The sequence below is a fragment of the Rhinolophus sinicus genome, linkage group LG09 (assembly GCF_036562045.2).
Source record: "Rhinolophus sinicus isolate RSC01 linkage group LG09, ASM3656204v1, whole genome shotgun sequence".
In the NCBI taxonomy this organism is placed as follows: domain Eukaryota; kingdom Metazoa; phylum Chordata; class Mammalia; order Chiroptera; family Rhinolophidae; genus Rhinolophus; species Rhinolophus sinicus.
Genome location: NC_133758.1, coordinates 60,252,369 through 60,268,656, shown reverse-complemented (window position 1 = coordinate 60,268,656; position 16,288 = coordinate 60,252,369). Strand labels below are relative to the sequence as shown.

At 35.1% G+C, this 16,288-nt stretch overlaps 1 protein-coding gene across 1 annotated transcript in view; it reads left to right on the top strand.

The window, feature by feature from the left end:
• The window catches only part of HECW1 (HECT, C2 and WW domain containing E3 ubiquitin protein ligase 1), a 507,225-nt gene that overhangs the window by 430,190 nt on the left and 60,747 nt on the right, over nt 1-16,288 (top strand). The window lies entirely within an intron of this gene.

Below are 16,288 nucleotides of genomic sequence, written 5' to 3'. Positions count from 1 at the left end.
CTCAAAACATAGATCTTTTCTATTTCCAATCAGTTCCTGACAATATTATGAGCAAATCCATTTTTATGTCCTGACTAATATTTTCCAAGTAGCTCTACCATTTTTTTATAAAAACATCAGAATCTCAGGAGATGAGGGCACTAAGAACCATTTCTCATAAAATAACCCATGGAGCCAGATTATTACAATCAGGTTAAAAAAATTTTTTTTAAAAAGAAGAAAAGAAAAATAATGGTATAGAAAAAAAGAAATACGTATATTTGGCTGCCACATAGAGTCATCCAGGGAAAACCACAGTGGACACCTCAGAAGAAACTGGGAAAATAACAATCCACTTCAAAGCCTCCAGATAGCAAATGTAAGTCTCAAGGAAAGAGCCTGTTGTTGGTGTATCAGCACCTGTTTTAATGAAAGCCTAGTGTACAAAACAAACAAACAAAAAAATCCTTCGCTACTTTTTCAGGGGAATCATCTATATACTCTGAGAGACACAACTATTACCAACCAAGGGTATTCATGGTTTAATGCTAATGCGATAAAATAAATATTTGTTTCAGGGGTCATCTGAGGTGTCATTGTTTTAGGATACTACTGAAAGCATGTTACTCACATTTCTGCATGTACGTAAAATGTGTCTGTGACCATGCAGAGAGGTCACACATCTGCAAGTGTTATGTGGGTGTCAAGACCCTCCAGATACCACACATTCAGCAACAGACAGGTTCACAGACTATAGAAAGCAGTGCCCCAACTCAACACACATCATCCCCTCTCTGGTGGCACTTTTATAATATTTCTGAAAGTACAAGACATGTTGTCTTGAGATAATAGTATACAAATTCAAAATTCTGCATCAACTTGCGGTATGTCATTTCAATTTATTTAAAATGTCCAAGCTCTTTAATGTTTTAAGGCATTTTTCTGTATTAATATAGGGTAACTACATACTCGTATGATAAAAAGAAACTGAGTACCACAGACAGATTCACTGTCAATAAAATAAAAATATATATTACTCAACATAAAGTGAACCCCTGCAGATATAAATCTCTTACATTAATAAGAAATTAACCTGAAAATATAAATATTAAAAACTTTCTGTTGAAAGAACAAGATTAAGAATACCACTTGCTTTACCTGTTCCAAAACATTTATTTGATATGATTGAATAGCCCAAGCACAGTTACATTGAATATCAACATTGATGACAATTTGCCACCTGCATTAGCCATGAAAGATTGTAACACATAATCATGAAAGGGGTTAAATGTGCACCAGCCATCTGGATTCTCCCTAATTCATCCACTCTTCAACTAACTCTGTTCATTGGGTTTTCAAACCCCTCCCATCCTTCTGTTCATCCGCTTTCTGCTAGTAGCTTTGCACTGACACAAAGGAAAACCAAGAAAAGCAACAAAGAGAAAAGCTGGGAGGCAGAGAATGTCTGATCCAGAGGCAGAACATCTGAGAAAACAAAGACCCAGCCTCTGTGAAAACAAATACCGTGTTCCTCCTACTGTGAGAGCACAAAGCCTAAGGAATTAAGAGACAAGAGGGCCTTGGTATAAAAATGGAGGTTGCAATAGGAAATGTTAATTGTGTTTGCTGTGATGTGATTTTACTCACCAAACATTAATTAACTTCATGGCCTTCTACGAGTACTGTGAAATGTAAAGAAGCATAAGATCTGATCACTGCCCTGGAGAAGTTTGTATTCTATTTTTGAAGCCAGAAAAATACACACAGAACTAAGTAACAAGAGAAATTAGAATTTGATTGAGTGCCAAGAGAGATGTTAGGAAAATTGCCTCAAAAGTTCAAAAGAGGCCAAGGAAAGATATCTTTTAAAATCAGGTACTAGACCTAGAAGTAGAAAAATTGGTCAAATTAGCTAGGTACAAAAGAAGAGGAAGGACAACCCCACAGAGAACACAGCACAAGCGGAGGTGCAGAGGTAGGATTGAGAAAGGTCTGTAGACAGGTAACAAATAATCGTTCAGTGTGACCAGAATAGTAAATTTCCACTTGGTTTTTGGAAAGCTTTGAAACCATATGGAAGTGTTGGAATTTTGTTGAGTTTAGACCTATTAAATGAATTTGAGAGGAATAATACGATTTTTGTGTAAAAATGGGCTGTAGAGACCAATGCAGGGATCAGTTCTCAACAGAAGAAGACTTGACATTTTGGGAGGGCAATTCTCTGATGTGTGGAATTGTCCCATGCTATTGCAGGGCTTTTTTTCCTGGTCCTATCCATTAAATGTCAGGTGTGACCCTATCTCATCAGTCACTATAACAACCAAGACAGAGCAAGAGAAAACACCCCTATGTATTTCAAAACACTCCTAGGTGGTAATACAACTCCAGTTAAGAATCGTAGTTTACATTCAAGTAAACTGAAATACCAAAAACCCAAGTTACACAGGGAGTTCAGAACCACAGCTCAGATTTCTTAAGCCCCAGTCCAGTATAAATTAGTAATTTAAAAAATAGACATTGAAAAGGAAGTATTTGGCAAAGAGGGATTTGAGAGAAGGGCCTATTGGAGACCACTGCCACAGACCAGGTGTAAGGTGATGAGGCCCCCAGGCAAAGAGACAGAGAACAAAGGATATCCTGTGGGAAGACACCTCGGGGAAGTTGAGAGGTATAGAGTGAGAGGTAACTGGAGTTCAGTCAGCAGATGGGAGTCCCAGTTCTGGCTTCTCCACAAATGAGTGTCATTGTGCCTTTCTTTACTTTCTGAGACCTCAGTTTTCTTGTCTGCAAATGGAGATAACGGAATTAGATGGCCATTAAAGTCTGTTCCAACTCTGTGATTCTCAGAATCAGTGAGCCTGGAGTCATAGTCCCATTAATAACACATAGGTAAGATGAGCAGAAAAGCTAGGTGGTGAGGATGGCAGGTTTGTCTTTAAATGAGTTGATAATAAGTACGAAAACACAACAGGGTATCCAATTAGAAATGGACTTGACTGTTGCTCAGTGATTTTTCTTTTTTAATCAATTGCATGTAGGACAAAATTAAAATCAGTTTTTATATTCAGGATCCTAAATGGTAAAAATTTCTCTCTAAACCCAAATGGTAAGTTGTTAATAGAGACACTGTTAAACATTTTTTGGATTAGACTTTTCCTCACCTGAAATTTTTCATGTAGTTTCCTGAAAGCAGTTATCAGGAATATAGGATTTTATGCATAAAGATAACATTATTTGATGCACTAACATGAATTTTAATACAGTGGCATATCTGTCTGCGAGATATAAGATCTGACAATTAAGTTCACGAACTCATCCTAAAAAAAGTGCTGCATACTTCATTGCTGAATATCACTAACAGTCACCTTCAAAGTACTCCCCTTGGGAAGCTATGCACTGACACCAGTGCCTAATCCACCTTTCAAAGCAATTTTGAAACTTTTTTTATGGAATGGCCATCAGAACTGTCATCGTATTACACTTGATGTCCTGAATGTCATCAAAATGTCTCCTTTTCAATATTTCCTTTATCTTCAGGTAAAGAAAGAAGTCACTGGGGGCCGGATCAGGTGAGTAGGGAGGGTGTTCCAATATAGTTATTTGTTTACTGGCTAAAAACTCCCTCACAGACAGTGTCATGTGTGAGCTGGTGCATTGTCGTGATGCAAGAGCCATGAACTGTTGGTGAAAAGTTCAGGTCGTCTAACTTTTTCCCACAGCCTTTTCAGCACTTCCAAATAGTAAACTTGGTTAACTGTTTGTCCAGTTGGTACAAGTGTATAATGAATAATCCCTTTGATATAAAAACAGGTTAGCAACATTGTTGCAACAAGTTCGCGAACATAATTGTCAGACCTCGTATTTAGTAACCAACAAAACAGGCCTTATTGCTTCCCATAATGTCCAAATGGAATTGGATATAGAAATATGAAAAAAGCATATAGGGCTATAAATATGGATCCCATCTCTCTACCAGTAGGAAAACCACTGAATGTCAATTTTGCCTTCAATTAGCAATATAAATTAACACTAATTAGGAAGGATAACAGAATACATAATTTTAATTTATTTTACCACCTTGATCACGTTACAAAATCATTAGTCATAGAAAATTCTGGAAGAGAACAAACAAAAAAGCTTAATAGTAATTGTCTCGGGAAAGGGCAAGAATCTGGCAGGGAAGAGAAACTGACTCTTCACTTTGAAAGCTGAAGTCACTCTTCGTCATTCTTTGCAGTGATCTTCTTTGATGACAAGTCATTTCATTGGAGAGAGGATCCAAGATGGCAGAGTAGATAAACTCTGTGCTTGCCTCAGGCAGTGACCACATTAAAATTACAACTAAATTATGGAAAAATCAACCTGGAAAACCATCTGAAGCTAGCTGAACAGAAGGTTTATACCTAACGATATAAAGACGCAGCCACTGATAGGAGGAATAGAGATGTGGAAGAAGCCAGCCCCAAACCTGTATGTCATGGCTGAGAATCAGGAAGGTTATCTCTACCACGGAGGTCCCCCATCCCATGGAGGAGTGAGGGACCCTGGCCCCACACCAAGGTTCCCCAGCCCGGACCACTAGTGCTGGAAAAATGAGCCACCATGACATCTGGCAGTGAAAAACAAAGGGAATTCTGACTATCTGGGTGGGACAGAGGGAAACTCAGATGTCCTCTTAAAGGGCCCAGGTACAGATTCAGTCACTTGTAGGCTTTCACCCTGGGCTCCAGTGGAGGGACAGTGACTCGGACAGTATCAGAAACATACAGGGAATGACTGAGTTGTCAAGGCAAGAACTGAAGGGACAATCACCATTTTCCCTGTGTAGAATTCCCTCCTGTGCAGCTGGCAGGTGGGTACCAGCTTTTCTGTGTTGAACCCTCCCCTACACAGCCAAATCAGGATCTAAATTGGCCTGATGAACTCTGTTGTCTCCATCTTGGTAACTCCCTGGGACCCCACCCAACTCACTCAATGCTGGAAGTAATGTCTTCTTGAGCAGTCGGCCCCACCCACATTGGACTCTTTCTTGGACAACTCTCAGGGATCCACAGGTCTCAGGTGGAGGATGGCTGGCCTCAGTGTGCTCTGATACTTTTGCTAAGTAGCTCCAGGTTCAGCACTAGCACCAAATCACCATCTAACCTAGTAAACACCACTTGTCACACCCTGCTGAGTCCCTGAGACCCCAGCTCACATGCCACATAAGGCTTTATCACTGGCTGAGCCTTACAGAACCCAACAGGCAGAAGCAGGCATTGGGGTGTCCTGGGCTTTTGGCAGAGCTACCCAAGGCCTGGTATTTGTGATAGACAGATCTACCAGACAGAAAATCTACAAGGAAATAGTGGCCTTAAATGACACACTAGATCAGATGGATTTAATTGATATTTTAGAGCATTTCACCCCAAAGCTGCAAAATATGCATTATTTTCAAGTGCACATGGAAAATTTTTCAAGATAGACCACATGTTAGGCCACAAAACAAGTCTCAGTAAATTTAAAAAGATTGAAATTATATCAAGCATCTTCTCTGACCACAATTGTATGAATCAGTAATCAGAAATTCCCAACAAATAAAAGCCTTAGACCAAACAGGCTCGCAGGTGGATTATGCCAAACCTTTCAAGAATTAATACCGATCCTTCTCAAACTATTCCAAAAAATTCAAGAGAAGGGAAAGCTCCCAATCTTATTTTATTAGACCAACATTACCCTGATACCAGACAAAGACATTGCAAAAAAAGAAAAGAAAAAAAGAAAATTGTAGGCCAATATCCCTGATGAACGTAGATGCAAAAATCCACTAATATTAGCAAATCTAATTGAGCAACACATTAAAATGATCATACATCATGATCAAGTGGCATTTATTCCTGGGATGCAAGGTTGGTTCAATATCCACAAATCAATTAATGTGATACACCACATAAACAAAATGAAAGATAAAAATTATATAGTCATATGAATAGAAGCAGAAAAAGCATTTGACAAAATCTAGCATCCATTCATGATAAAAACTCTCAGCAATGTGGTAATAGAGGGAACATATGTCAGCATAATAAAGACCATACATGACAAACCGACAGCTAACATCCTAGCAATGGGAAAAAGCTAAAAGTGTTCTGCTTAAGATCAGGAATAAAACAAGGATGTCTACTTTCACCACTTTTATTCAAAATAATATTGGAAGTTCTAGCCACAGTAGTCAGACAAGAAAAAGAAGGAAAAGGCATCCAAACTGGAAAAAAAGTAAAAATGTCGTTATTTGCAGATGACATAATACTATATAGAGAAAACCTGAACAATTCCACAAAAAGAAAAAAAAAACTATTAGAACTGATAAATGAATTCAATGTAGTAGTAGGATAAAAAATTAATATTCAGAAATAGGTCATCTTTCTATACACCATAATAAACTCTCATAAAGAGAAATTAAGAAAACAATCCTATTTACAATTGCATCAAAAAACATAAAATACCTAGATATAAATTTAACCAATGAGGTAAAAGATCTGTACTTGTAAAATTATAAGACACTGAAGAAAGAAATTAAAGAAGTTACAAATAAATGGAAGCATATACCATGCTCATGTATAGAAAGAATTAACATCATTAAAATGTCCAAACTACCCAAAGTAATCTACAGATTCAATGCAATGCCTATCAAAATACCAATGGCATTTTTCACAAAACTAGAACAAATAGTCCTAAAATTTATGTGGAACTACATAAGATCCCAAATAGCCAAAGCAATCTTGAAAAAAAAGAAAAATTGGAGGTATCACACTACCTGATATCAAAGTATACTACAAGGATATAGTAATCAAAACAGCATGGTACTGGCATAAGACCAGACACATAGATCAACGGAATAGAATAGCGAGCCCAGAAATAAACCCACGCTTATGTCGTCATTTAATCTATGACAAAGGAGGCAAGAACATACAGTTGGGTAAAGACAGTTTACTCAATAAATGGTGCTGAAAAAAGTGGACACATACATGCAAAAAAAAAAAAGTGAAACTGGACCACTTTCTTTACCATATACAAGAATAAACTCAAAGTTGATTAGAGACTAGATGTAAGACCCAAAACCATAAGAAACCTGTAAGAAAACATAGGTAGTAAACTCTCTGACATTGCTCTTAGTGATACTTTGATCTATCTCTTCGGACAAGAGAAAGAAAAGAAAAAAAAAAAAAAACACCAAAAAAAAAAAAAAAAAAAAAACCAAATGGAAATACATCAAACTAAAATTTTTGCACAGCAAAGAAACCACCAAGAAAACAAAAACACAGCCTATTGAATAGGAGAAGATATTCATCAATGATACATCTGATAAGGGGTTAATATCCAAAATTTATAAAGAACTCATACAACTCAACCTAAAAATCAAATAATACCATTAAAAATGGACAGAAGGCCTGAATAGACATTTCTCCAAAGAGGACATATACATGGCCAATAAACATGAAAAATGCTCAACATCACTAAACATCCAAGAAATGCAAATTAAAACCACAACAAGATATCACCTCATATCTGTTTAGAATGATTATCTTCAATAAATCAACAACTAGTGTTGCTGAGGATGCAGAGAAAAGGGAACCCTCAGACACTATTGGTGGGATTGCAAATTGGTGCAGATACTATGGAAAATGCTTTGGAGTTTCCTCAAAAAATTAAAAATAAAACTACATTATGACCCAGCAATTTCACTTCTGGGTATTTATCTAAAGAAATCCAAAATACTAATTTGAAAAGATATATGTATTTACAATAGCCAAGACATGGAATCAACCCAAGTGCCCATCAATAGATGATTAGATAAAGAAGTGGTACATATATGCAATGGAATATTATTTGGTCATTAAAAAGAATAAAATCTTACCATTTGCAACACCATCAATGGATCTAGAAGGCATTATGCTAAGTGAAATAAGTCAGATTGAGAAAGACAAATGCCATATGATCTCACTTATATATGAAATCTAAAGAACAGAATAAACAAGCAAAACAGAAACAGACTCATAGATAGAGAGAACAAACTGAAGGTTGCCAGAGGAGAGGGCAGTTGTGCGTGGGGGTGGGCTGGGTGAATAAGGTGAACAGATTAAGAAATACAAATTGGTAGTTGCAAAATAGTCACAGTGGTGTAAAATACAGCATAGAAAATATAGTCTACAATGTTGCAAGAACTATGTATGGTGCCTGATGGGTACTAGGACTAATCAGGGGGATCACAGCATAAATTATATAAATTTCCAACAACTATGCTGTACACCTGAACTAATATAAATTAATATTGAATGTCAAATGTAATTGAAAAAAATATCCATATATTTTTTTTTTAAGTCATTTTATTTATTGATGACTCAGAGAAGTTGTCATTCAGAAAGCTTTCCTTTAAGGAGGGTAATTTCTGCACTGCTTTTTAAAATTTGTAATTCTCTTCTTGATCCCATGTAACTTTACTTGATTATAGGTTTGGTTAGAAGTTTGTAAAATTTAGATACTTACTAAAAAAAACTTTTCAATTATTAACAGCATGTGATGAGTGTAGAAAACACAGACACAGGTGGAAAAAAAGTTAAAATCTCCTATCTAGCGTGTAACACTCATTTGGAGTATAACACTCTGGCACATACAGAAGTGAAAAAGTTGAATAATGTCATCTGTGGCTCTGTATCCCAATTTACCATTACAGTAGCTTATATAGACAGTTTCCATGACATTGAAATTCGTTTATAATATTTACCATACGGAATTGCCCTAATATAACTCAAGCCTTTCTTTGTATACTACATTTATTGCCCACTTTTTACTATTATAAATATGGTGAACAAGTCAAACATAGATCTCTTGTCGTTTTTTAGTTAAGAAAAAAATTTTGTTAACAATCTATTTTTAGAATACAAAAGGAATCCAGAGATTAATGTAAATTCATCATTTGGGCCTTTCCTCTGAACTTGTTTTTTTTTTCTTTTTTTTAAATCATCAGGTCTCCAGTGTTTTCAAGTAGAGCATTAGCGAATTATTAACCAAAATTCAGTCTGAAACTTGTAATTTTTAATCACAGCTTTTTTAAAAATAAAACCAGTTTACACTTCCAAATTGCAACACAGAAAAGAAGCTTGTTTATCAGTAACTGAAAACTATTTGCTGATCATATCTCTTTTGTTTTGTGCGGAGTATGGAAGTAGGACCCAAAGGAAAACCAGCAATTACCATGTCTTTAATTAGGAAGTGCTAAGTAATCTGTTCTCCTTTGTCATCTGAAATATCATAATATCATACATGGCCTAGTTTTAGGTCACCATTTCAGGATTGACTTGACATTTCTGGACTTTGTAGTGTAGGATGTCATCACCCCTTGAATTTTGAGTGAGTGAATTATATACAGGTGTGAGAGAGAGAATTTACTTTCTTTTTTAGTCTGGATATTTGCGCTCTTTACAACTATCTTGGAAAGTAATCTTCAAAATTCTTAAATACTTTTAAAGCCTATTTTGTCATACTTTGCCAAAAAGTATAAAATAAGTCATACTCCACACCAAACTCTATATATCTGGTGAATGTGCTCCAATGTGGAAAATTTATAGTGCCTCAGTTTAAGTAGTTTACTTTGGAAGCAGCCATAAGGAAAAAGCTGTATATGGAATCATGGTAGAAAACTCATTTTTATGCTTTAGAACATCGGGGGTTTATTAAAATTTTAAATTGAGCTAAATTAAAGTTAATCACCACAAATGCCAGTTTTAAGCTAAGAAAGTTATTCATTCCCTGAAGCTTTCTCAAAATGCCCAACCAAAACCAAAATATTGGATGCAGGCTAATTGTATGGGAGTAGTAAATAAGTTCATTGCAGCCAAGCATTACTTAGAAACTTCATTCTATTTCTTATGTTGAAAATTTTGGGGGGGAAATTTCTCTGATCCTCAGATTCCCTATTTGTAAACTGGGGTTAATAATGCTCATCTAATAATGCAGAATTTTATAAAGATATGAGATACCACGTGAAGAGTAGATAGCATAGAAACTGGAATAGGCATTAAACAAAGAATGGTGGGGCCGGCCCGGTGGCTCAGGCAGTTAGAGCTCTATGCTCCTAACTCCGAAGGTTGCTGGTTCAATTCCCACATGGGCCAGTGGGCTCTCAACCACAAGGTTGCTGGTTCGACTCCCACAAGGGATGGTGGGCTGCGCCCCCTGCAACTAGCAACGGCAACTGGACCTGGAGCTGAGCTGCACCCTCCACAACTAAGACTGAAAGGACAACAACTTTTGACTTGGAAAAAAAAAGGTCTTGGAAGTACACACTGTTCCCCAATAAAGTACTGTTCCCCTACCCTAATAAAAAAAATCTTTAAAAAGAAAAACAAAAAACAAAGAATGGCTATTTGAGTGTATTAAATGCTGCTTAAAAGAGCAAGTCCATTTCACATTAGTTTTGAAGTTCAGTGCTACCTCTTGAAAATGTGGGTTATAAATGTACTTTTGTTGATAATATTTACCTAGAATTTATTTATACCTCTTTACCATATTTATGAAGAGAAATATTTCTTTGTTCAGGGTATTTTGCAATAAAAAAAGGAAGAATTGAAATTCTTTTAAAATTTTAAAATTACATTTATTAGAGTAACATTGGTTAATAACATTATATAAATTTCAAGTATAAAACTTTATAATACTCTACCAGAAGTCTAGTCTTTTTTGGTCACCGTATATTTGACCCTCCTTCCCTTCTGGCACTGTTCTCCGAATCTGTGAGTTGTTGTTTTTGTTTGTCTGTTTGTATATTTGTGCATTTGTTGTATTTTGTTTTGTATCCCACATATGTGTGAAATCATATGGTTATTGTCCTCTTCTGTCTGATGTATTTCACTTCACGTAATACCATCTAGGTCCACTCATGTTGTTGCAAATGACAATATTTCATCATTTGTGTGGCTGAGTAGTAGTCCATTGAATACATGTACTGCTTCTTCTTTATCTAATCATCCATCAAAGGACACTTTGGGTTGTTCTCATGTTTTGGCAATTGTGAATAATGCTGCAATGAACATAGGGGTTATGAATTAGTATTTTCAAATTTCTCAGGAAGATACCCAGAAGAAGGATTACTGAGTCATATGATAGATCGATTCTTTTTTTTTTTTTGAGGAAGCTCCATACTGTTTCCTATAGTGGCTGCATCAATTTACATTCCCACGAGCAATGTGGGAGGATTCCCTTTTCTCCCCATCCTCTCCAAAATTTCTTTCTTTCCTTATTGATAATACCCATTCTAACAGTTGTGAGGTAGTATCTCATTGTGGTTTTGATTTGCATTTCCATTATAACTAATGATATTGAGCATCTTTTCATATATCTGTTGGCCATCTGTATGTCTTCTTGGGAGAAAGTGTCTGTTAAGGATCTCTGCCCCCCTCCTTTTTTTTTTGGATTGTTTGATTTTTTTTGTTGGTGAGTTGTATGAGTTCTTTACATATTTTGGATACTTTTTGTCAGAAGTATCATTTGCAAATATCTTCTTGCTTTCAGTTGGTTGCATTTTTGTTTTGTTGATAGTTTCTTTGGTATACAGTAGCTTTTTAGCTTGATGTATTTCAAATACATCATTCATTTATGTTTTTCTTTTACTTCTTTGTCTTTGGAGCCAAGTTCATAACAATACCTCTGAGACCAAGGCCCATAGATTTAGAGCTTATATTTTCTTCTATGTATTTTATTATTTTAGGGCTTATGTTCAAATCTTTAATTCACTTTGAGTTAATTTTTGTGCATGGTGTCAGACAGCAGTCTAAATTCAGTCTTTTGCATTTGGCTTTCAAGTTTTCCCAACACTATCTATTAGAGAATTTCATTTCTCCGTTATGTTTTTGGCTACTTTGTCAAAAATAAGTAGCCTATATCTGTGTGGGTTTATTTCTGGACTCTCCATTCTGTTGTATTGTTCTCTGTGTCTGTTTTTCTTCTAATACCATATTGTTTTGATTATTGTAACTTTGTACTATAGTTTGAAGTTAAAAAATGTGATGCCTTTGGTTTTGTTATTTTTTTCTCAGGAATGCTTGGGCTATTTAGAGTTTTTTGTGGTTCCATACAAATTTGAGGTTTTCATATTCTATGTTTGTGAAAAATGCCATTCGGATTTTGATGGCAATTGCATTAAACATGTGTATTGCTTTAGGTATTTTGGCCATTTTAACAATGTTAATTCTTCCAATCCATGAACATGAAATATCTTTCCATTTCTTTGTGCCTTGTTCAATTTCTTTCAACAATATCTTGTAGTTTTCAGTATAAAGATCCTTCACTTCCTTTTTGTTAACTTTATCCCTATGTATTTTATTTTTTCGTTGCAATTGTAAATATGATTGTTTTCTTCAATTCTCTTTCTGGCATTTTATTGTTAGTATATAGGAACTCCACTTTTTTTGTATATTGATTTTGTATACTGTAACTTTACTGTATTTGTTTATTGCTTCTAACAGGCTTTTGGTGGAGTCTTTAGAGTTTTCTATGTAGAGAATCATGTCATCTGCAAATAGTGACCGTTTTACCTCTTCATTCCCAATTTGAATTCCTTTTATTTCTTTTTCTTGTCTGATTGCTCTGGCTAAGAATTTTAGTACTATATTGAATAACAGTGGCAAGAGTGGGTATCCTTGTCTTGTTCCTGATCTTAGAAGAAAAGCTTTCAATTTTTCACCATTGAGTATATTAGCTGAGGTTTGTCATATATGGCCTTTATTATGTTTAAGTACTTTCCTTCTAGATCCATTTTATGAAGTATTTTAATCATAAATGGATGTTCTATCTTGTCAAATGCTTTTTCCACTTCTATTAATATGATCATATGATTTTTTTATCTTTTATTTTGTTAATGTGGTGTATCACATTGATTTATTTACATATGTTGAACCATCCTTGCATCTCTGGAATGAACCCTACTTGATTGTGATATATTATCATTTTAATATATTGTTTTATTTTATTTGATGTTATTTGTTTAGGATTTTTGGCCCCACGTTCATCAGTGATATTGGCCGGCAATTTTCTTTTTTTGTGTTGTCACTAGGTTTTGGTATCAGGATAATGTTGGCCTCATAAAATGAGTTAGGGAGTATTCCCTTCTCTTCAGTTTTTTGGAAGAATTTGAGAAGTATGGGTATTAAATTTTCTTTGAATGTTTGGTAGAATTCATCAACTAAGCCACCTGGTCTTGGACTTTAGTTTTTTGTGAGGTTTTTGATGACTGTTTCAATTTCTTACGAATGATCAGTCTATTTAGTTTTTCCAGTTCCTCATCATTCAGTCTAGTAAGGTTATGTATTTCTAAAACTCTGTCCATTTTTTCTAGGTTATCACATTTGGTGGCATATAGCCTTTCATAGTATTCTTGTATAATCCTCTGTGTTTCTGTGGTGTCCACTGTAACTTCCCCTCTTTCACTTCTGATTTTTTTTTATTTTTTATTTTTGGAGTCTTTTTTGTTCTTTAGTGAGTCTAGCCAGAGGTTTCTCAATATTATTTATTTTTTCAGAGAACCAGATCTTTGTTTCATTAATTTCTTTCTGTTGTGTTTTGTTCTCTATTTCATTTATTTCTACTCTAATTTTTATTATTTCCTTCCTTTCTAATGACTTTGACCTTCATTTGATTATCTTTTTCTAGTACTTTAAGGTATAATGTTAGATTATTTATTTGAGGTTTTTCTTGTTTCTTGAGGTAGGCATGTAATGCCATAATCTTCCCTCTTAGTAACACAGTGGCTATATCTCACAAATTTTGATATGTCATATTTTCATTGTCATTTGTCTCTATATATCTTTTGACCTCTTCATTCATTTCTTCCATGACCCAAGGAAGTATGTAGCATGTTGATTTATCTCCACATATTCATGGTTTTTCCAGCTTTCTTCTTGTAGGTAATTTCCAGTTTCATACCATTGTGAATGGAAAACATGCTTGGTATGATTTCAATCTTTTTAACTTGTTAAGACTAGTTTTGTGCCACAGCATATAGTCTATCCTGAAGAGTGTTCTCCGTGTGCACTTGAGAAGAATGTATATTTTGTCATTACGGGATGGAAATTTCTATGAATATTGATTATGTCCATTTAGTCCAATGTCATTTAAGGCTATTTCCTTATTGACTTCCTGTATGGATGATCTATTCATTGCTGCCAATGGGGTATTTTGGTCCCCTACTATAATTGTATTTTTGTCAGTTTCTCCCTTTAGGTCTGTTAGAATAATAATTGCTTTATACACTGGGGGTGCCAACAAAATGTACACACATGTCTTATACTCATCTTTTGTTATTGGTCTCATATATTGAGTAATACAATTTTTTTTTTATTACTAAATTTGTTGGGGTGACAATTGTTAGTGAAATTACATAGATTTCAGGTGTACAATTCTGTATTACATCATCTATAAATCCCACTGTGTGTTCACCACCCAGAGTCAGTTCTCCTTCCATCACCATATATTTGATCCCCCTTACCCTCATCTCCCACCCCCCAACCCCCTTACCCTCTGGTAACCACTAAACTATTGTCTGTGTCTGTGAGTTTTGTTTCTCATTTGTTTGTCTTGTTCTTTTGTTGTTTTTCGTTTATATACCACATATCAGTGAAATCATATGGTTCTCTGCTTTTTCTGTCTGACTTATTTCGCTTAGCATTATTATATTCTCAAGATCCATCCATGGTGTCACAAATGTTCCTATATCATCTTTTCTTACCACCGAAGAGTATTCCATTGTGTATATACCACAACTTCTTTATCCATTCATCTATTGAAGGACATTTTGGTTGTTTCCATGTCTTGGCCACCATAAACAAAGCTGTAATGAACATTGGAGCACACATGTCTTTATGTATAAATGTTTTCAGATTTTTGGGGTAGATACCCAGGAGAGGGATTGCTGGGTCATATAGTAATTCTATTCGTAATTTTTTGAGGAACCTCCACACTGCCTTCCATACCTGCTGCACCAGTCTGCATTCCCACCAACAGTGTATAAGGGTTCCTTTTTCTCCACAACCTCTCCAACACTTGTTACTATTTGTCTTGTTGATGATAGCCATTCTGACTGGGGTGAGGTGATATCTCATTGTGGTTTTGATTTGCATTTCTCTGATGATTAGTGATATTGAGCATTTTTTCATATGTCTATTTGCCATTTGTATGTCCTCTTTGGAGAAATGTCTCTTCAGGTCCTCTGCCCATTTTTCAATGGGGTTGTTTTTTGTTGTTGTTGTTGAGTTGCATGAGTTCCTTGTATATTTTGGATATTAGCCCCTTATTGGAGGAACTATTTGCAAAAATCTTCTCCCATTCAGTTGGTGGCCTCTTTATTTTGTCGATGGTTTCTTTTGCTGTGCAGAAGCTTTTAAGTTTCATATAGTCCCATTCGTTTATTTTAGCTTTTACTTCCATTGCCTTTGGAGTCAAATTCATAAAATGCTCCGAGTAATACAATTTTAATACAGTTTTTTTTTTCCTTTCTTAAAATGTGTGTACATTTTTTTGGCACCCTCTGTATTTTGGTGTTGCCAGGTTAGTTGTATATATATTGATATCCATTATGTCTTTGTAATGAATTGTGTCTGTTAGCATTATAAAATGTCCTTCATTGTCTCTTTGTACCTTTTTATCATGAAATATATTTTTCTGATAAAAGTATGGCTATACATTTCTCTGATGTTATGCCATTTGCCCCCTTTACACCTCTTTACTTTAAGCCAATGTTTTCCTTTGTAGCTGAAATGGGTCTCCTAAAGGCAAATGGTTGGGTCTTCTTTTTTATTTTTATTTTTTTGTTTATTTATATTTTTTAGGGTCTTCTTTTTTAATCACCTCACTACTCTGTGTCTTTTGATTGGTGAGTTCAGTCCCTTTACATTTGGAGTGGTTAATGATATATGACGACATATAACAGCCATTTATCTTTTGTTTCCTTGTTGCTCTGTATCTCCATTGTTTCTTTTCTTTATGTTTCTGTCTGCTATTTTAGTTTGGTGGTTTTCTATGATATTACATGTATCAGCTGTAGATTTTTTTCTTGTGGTTACTATTAGGTTTATGTAAAAAAAAAGTTTCATACATACAATAGTCCTTTATCTCTGATTGCATTTTATCTTCATTCACCTGTCCAAATTTAGTCCTTCTACTCCACCACTTTTGTGTTTTTATTGTCACAAATTACCACTTTTCATGATGTGCATTCATTTGCAAATTACAGGATTTATAATCTTTTTAAAATGCTATTCTCCCCTTTTAACTTTCATGT